Raw genomic sequence first — 6,429 nt, forward strand, 5'->3', positions numbered from 1 at the left:
CTTTCCTGATGGGTTCAGTGACTGTTAAGATCAGAACTGTATCTGTAACAGTGGTCACAACACTGTGCTTCAGCAAACATGGAAGTTTAGTTTCAGTACACCTGACAGTTTATAAAAGGAGAGAAAAGCTTAATCTTTTATTTAATCTATACAACTTTATATTTAAGTACACTTGAGTGTGTGTAGATGCATACTTATCTACACATCTGACGTTATACAATGATCCTGGTCAGCAGAATGTAATTATGGTATCGCAGAATCACACCTCCTCGGCATTATCAAAGGCCCTTCTATCATCTTTACAGGCTTGCCCTCTTTTCTCTGTGAATATTTTTCCTGCCTTTCCCTTTGCAAAACAAATAAGTTGTTTGCAAACTATTTGTAGAATAAACAGCTCCTTCAAGGGAAATGCCCTTGAAGCAGTGAGTGTAGACTGATTGCAGCATATAGTATGTGCTAATAGCATCTTCAGAGAATTACTATTACTTCATAGCAGAGACATATTCATTAAAATAGAAATCTTACCATGATCTGTACATTGAATTTTTGCCTTCTTTTGCATAGTTAGGGTGCATCACCAATCAGAGGTTGCTGCCTTGTTGTTCAAAAGCTCCAAAGAATTACTCATCCATAAGTAGTGCCATTTCCCATGATTGCCTCTTTGCAGCGCTTGTGAAGGCAACAGAAAAGGCAAGTGACCCGCCCAGAAAGCTTGAATCTGGCAGTATTCCTAGCGCCCTGCACAGAGTTAGTAAAATGAACCTGCTAGTGCATTGTTATACATATTACAGCTTGCTCACGTTGGGTGTTAACCCAGTATCCATAGCAAATTCACAAACTCAAGACTGAATGATGATCTTTCAGGTTGCCTGATACCTTTATCTGTCCAAATTCATGCAGACTCAGTCATGTTCAGAGGAACTTGTCACGGCTGCACTTTATCTGCCTTTTTATTTCTGGTGCAATAGGATAGGAATAAGAGGGTGAGAATATATAAGGGTTCCCTACTGAGAATCAGTTCTATAAATTATGTATTATACAGACACTCTTCTGCTGATGCTATCTGATCCCCAATTCTCAGTTCCTTGTTTTTTCCTGCTATAAATAGCTATGGCCAGGGTTTCAGTTGTAAATTGATGAGGACAAAACCAGAAACCTTTCCTGTTTAATAACCTCTCCAAAGAAGAATAAGGTAATATTTTTCATAACTGCGATGTTCTCAGGATTTTAACAATCTGGGAATACAAGCAGCACTATGCTGTTGATAAGACACTGGTAGTAAATGTGTGAATAACCATGCTGAATATTAAGGAGAGAAATGCCCTATTTTCTGGATGATTGGTGTAGAACTTGGTATTGTGAATTTTCCTGACAATTTTTGTCTGAGTAGGACCACTTCTGCTTTTTGTTTCTCCCTCTAGATCCAAATGCTTTGGCTGGACAGACCGTACCTGACCACGCTGTTATAGGAGGAATAGTGGCTGTAGTTGTCTTTGTAACGCTATGTTCTATAATCCTTCTTGGTCGATACCTGGCAAGACATAAAGGTAGGACAGATTTAGTAGAAGTTCAGTTACTTTTGGAAGTAAGGCATGATTTCACCTGGGAGAGCTCTTCCCCTTCGCCTTTCCCCATCTGCTAAATGATTTGGACAAGAAAGCTCATTTCACAGTCCAGTTGCAAACGAAGTCCCTGTGAATTTTACCCAGTTTTCCAGTAGACTGGCTGAGGCAAAGGATGTCTAGTTACATGCCCAAGTTCACCTCATAAGTCAGTGATTTAAAGAGACTAAGAGGTAAGATTGCCCCTTGGTTTTGGCCCTGAGCTCTAGACACTTGATGACATGATCTCATAGTCCTAAACTAGTATATCACTTCAGCAGAATATGTATATAGAGTGAAGAAGATATTTCATTTTAATAAGTTGTGCTAATACTTTAAGTATGTATTTAAAATATTAGAGGCCAGTGGTGAATTTTCAGATCAGTGATTCTTTTACCAATGATCCCACTGGAATAAGGGGTTCATTACTGGGACAAGCTTTAATTTACTCAAAGATTTCACTTCAGGAATTCTACTCCCTTCATTTTCAATCCTCACCACCACCATTAGAGATAACAGAGATGAAGTAACACTGACTTCCGACTAAGCTTCTTTATGATCCTATTTTGACCTAGTTAATTCCAGAATAATTTCTTGAGATTTAACCTCTGAATGGCTTGTAGACCTACTGTTCAAACTTTGTTGATTCCCTACGCACCACCCAGGGAAAAAAAAAAAAAGTGAAGAGAGGGTAAATGTTGGTATTAACCCATTAAATCTCATTTTAGATAGGATAATAATAATATAGCTAGCAGGCAGAAGCTGATAACAAATATTTTAATTTGACTGGACTGTGTGTGGGAATAGCAAGATCTTTTTAATAAGCTAGTTTAAAATGTGTCTCTTTTGTTTTACTTTCCTGAATGAAAAGTTATTCATCTTATGCCGACATAAATAATGTTTTTCACAAAGGGAAAGTTGACTATTGTACACAATTCTTCTTATTCATATCCTGAGCATAATAATATTGGTGATAGTACAATGTAATTGGGTTCACTTAATAAAACTATCTCAATTATGTAATCCTTGGAAATGACTATGATACAATCCTGTAAAAATAAAAGTATGGATTAATCAAGAAAAAGTAGAAAAACAAAAATAATCAGTGGCCGTTAAAAAACCAAAAGTGGTTTTGAATTTCTAAGTCTTCAAAGTTGGTTTATTTTTTATGGGTATCTGTTCCATGAAATAACCAAGATTTTATCACTTATTCTCTAACAGAAAATATATTACATTGTACTACAGGTAGATAAAGAGGATTTTTATTTCCGTTATTTATTGTGGATATACTGGAATTTGTGTATGCGCATTATCAGTATTACTACTATAAATATTTCTTAGACAAATTGGAAAGTTAGGCATACCTGTATCATCTATACTAAAATTGTGTAAAAATATTTGCCCTTTCATGAAGCAATTGGAGCATTGTTAGAAATGTACTTCCTGTAATGCAATGTAAACCTAAAAAACCCCTAATCTATCTTTCTTTTTTTTTGTTTTCTGTTGTACTGACTCCTGCAGGAACATATTTAACAAATGAAGCAAAAGGAGCTGAAGATGCACCTGATGCCGACACAGCCATTATCAATGCAGAAGGCAGCCAAGTCAATGCAGAGGAGAAAAAAGAGTATTTCATTTAGATGGAGAGCTAGAATTTTGGAGATTTACTTATCAAGCTGACTGCTGGAGAAAACTGGCTATCGTTTCTCAGAATTCATTCCTGCCATCTTCTGCTATCTTTATTAACTCACGTACCTGCTATAAGTAGCCAGTTTATGCCAACAGTCAGCTCTTGACATCATCATTCTATAATTACAGTATCATGCGTAAAGCAGGACATTTCTTATTGCCTAAAATTCATATCCACTGCTCTCTTAACATACAGTGCTTGAATATACAGCCTTAACAATGTTAAACATCATCTTAATCCAAGTTTTCTACATTTTTAAATGTTGCGCAGCTTTCTTCTTTTTCGGTTTTCTTTTATCATGTCTCTACTAGTGTGTCATAGAACAATATTCATAACAAATACTATTAGTTAAGGACCTAATTTACTTACATAAAATGTTAAGTCTAAGATTAGAGGTTTACCAGGAATGTTTTATACGTGTCTATCTATAATTCAAAAAGCAACTTGTTTCTGAAACTTGCCCTAGGACACACTGAAAATCTTAGTATAGTTTCCTGTATGATTGGATTTAGTGGAGAAAAACCCTGTTAGTCCACTAAATTTTTTTGTTTTGCTTTGTTTTGTTATGTTTTGACAACAGTGCCAGGTTTCAGTGGTAAAAACATGCTGAATAGCTATACAGATTCTGCAAAGTTAGATAGTAGTGCTTCATTTGAAACAAGTTTGTCCTGCCCTCTTACTGCGTTTTTGAATCGCAAAGGTTAGAGAACTTTCTGAGTAGTTTCTGTTTTTCTAATTTATTTGCTTCACATGAACTCACCTGCCTACTCAAATTTGAAGTGTTCATGGGGCACAACTGCAAGGCATTTTGGTGTCTGTATATAGTGCATATAATAAATTCAATTAAACATTATTTGATACATATTTAACTTCTTCGGCAGTAGCTAAGTCAGTCACAGGTAAGCATTTTCTAATGTCCATTATATTCCTTTAGATATGACTCAAATCAATATTCTGAGTAGATAACATGTATTAGTATATTTTGTCTGTATGTCCTAGCACTGTTCAGCAGAAAACTTTTCTAGTTCTTGTTATTTTTTTCTTTGTTATACAATGGAAGCACAATGTTATATGGAAAGGTAGTTTTAAGCTAACAACCAGTGCACAGCCTCAGGTTTTAAATTACAACCACATTTGATTACTATCCTTAAAAGATATTATTGAGTTGCTAGAATTCTCAGTTTTTAATTTGGCAGTTCCGGAGCTGCTTCTCTATGTTGGTTTGCCAAAAAAAGAAAGAAAAAAAAAAAAAGAGAAAAAAAAAGAAAAAATAGAAGTGTTAAAACAAAAGATATATGTTTTGTGTATACAGTAAATGGACTAATTCTTTATATTAAATTCCTGTCTATGCATTTTGTGAGGTACAAACTTATGTCACCGTGAATGATAGAGAATTCCTGTCATGCTTTTAGCTCCACAGTGAAAAGTCTCTGTTTGGATTATTTCTGAAAATTTTTGTGTAATTGACAGCTGAAAAATCACATGCTCTTAAATATAACAACAAAACACTGTAAGCCCATAGGCTTATTTCCTCTTCCAATGAAATAAAAAGGTTGCCATAACAGCTCTTGGAAATGTTTTTACACTGGAGAACGCAAGTTAGTCTAGCTGGAGCTTGTCTTGCTCCTGAGTTTTGCACCTTTGGCAAAAGAGTATTTCTCTCTGGTTGCTGTGCTTGTGAAGCCTAAAAGCATGATGGTCTGATGTAAAGGACTTTCTCCTGGGATTTTATTTTTGTGTGGGGAAGGGAGAGTTTGGAATATGACATCATGTAGTATGGTAAAATGGAAGATAAAGGTGCTGTGTCAGATTATTTATCAGAAGAGTATAAACATTTTAAGGACAATACTAGAGTATTTTAATTGTTTTTGTTGAAAGATTTTTCTTGATAATTTCTAAGAAGGAAGGGTGACGTCAATCAAAGCAGCACTTTTTTTCAAAATATACAGACATAAATAATATGATGTGGTTGAGTGTTAACATAATAAATCATATACAGTATGACATTTTAAAGAAATAAGTCTGCATTGATGTGATTGCATGCTTGTTTTTACAGTTCACTCCATACCCATCTGTGGAAAAATGCAATAATATGTTAATATAATATGGTAGTTTGAGAGAACCAGGTAGGTGCTACTAGACCCATTGCAAACTAGTATAGGTTTACAAGATATTCATGTCTTTCAAAACATACACATGTGAAAGGCTAGCAAAGGAAGTCATTCAGTTTAATACCAAAAATATGGGTTCTTGTCACAACAGTGAAGTTACGTTGGCTACAATACAGTATCACATACGACAAGGTTTTATTTCAGGACCTGGGGCCCAATTCAACTAAGCATTTAAGCTCATGCTCAGCTTCAGGCATCTGAGACATTCCATTGGACTGTAAGGCACTATTCACATGCTTAAATATAAGTGCTTCCCTGGATAAGGGCCTTATTTGCTCAAGTGGAGTTCCCCACCAGCGTGGTGTTTATGCCTTTTTTCATTCTTCCCAACTGCAGCTTGCGTGACTACAGTAGGGTTGTTACTTGACCCAGCCAAGGTCAGGTAGGACCTTCAAAAGCAAGGTCACCCTTGGGGTAACCATTTCAAACCATTTTCTCCAGCAGCGTAGAAACAGCATTTAAACTTTGCAAAAAGAGATACAAATTGTACTGTTAAAATAGGTGATTTCATTGGTTTTCAAATAAAACTTCTCATATGTGCTCATTTTTAATGCAGTTGATCTTCCATTATCATGCACCTGGTGATGTCCCTTGCATCTGTGCAAAGCAGGTGTGAAAAATCCCACACCCAGCGTTCTACCTGGATAGCACTTCACAGCCTGTCTGGTCTTCATGGGTTTAATTTACAGGAGGTGTGAAGAGGCATCCCTCTTTTTTTAAAGCAAAAGCATGGCTTAACATTAATGAAATTCAGAAGGCTAAAAGCCAGTTGTCCGTTCCCTTTATCCAAGATCCCATTCTGAAATGCCACTTTTATTATGGTGTGAGGTATCCAGAGAATATGTAAAATGAAGGTTCTGAATGGGGACAACCCTCACTAAAACGTATGTGACATCCTCTCCCACATGCACTTGCAGAGTAGTTTTCTAAAGACCAGGTAGCTAGTTTCTGCCAGTGTACTGTTTAC

The 6,429-nt window shown here is 36.0% G+C and overlaps 1 long non-coding RNA gene across 1 annotated transcript; it reads left to right on the forward strand.

The window, feature by feature from the left end:
• Positions 1–1,421: 1,421 nt before the first annotated feature.
• On the forward strand, positions 1,422–4,525 carry LOC104499204. The gene is made up of 2 exons (XR_727835.1): positions 1,422–1,547; positions 3,123–4,525. It is a non-coding gene; the product is annotated as an uncharacterized LOC104499204 (long non-coding RNA).
• The last annotated feature ends 1,904 nt before the right edge of the window (positions 4,526–6,429 follow it).

Source organism: Buceros rhinoceros, unplaced genomic scaffold, assembly GCF_000710305.1.
Source record: "Buceros rhinoceros silvestris isolate BGI_N320 unplaced genomic scaffold, ASM71030v1 scaffold4139, whole genome shotgun sequence".
NCBI classification, from domain to species: Eukaryota; Metazoa; Chordata; class Aves; order Bucerotiformes; family Bucerotidae; genus Buceros; species Buceros rhinoceros.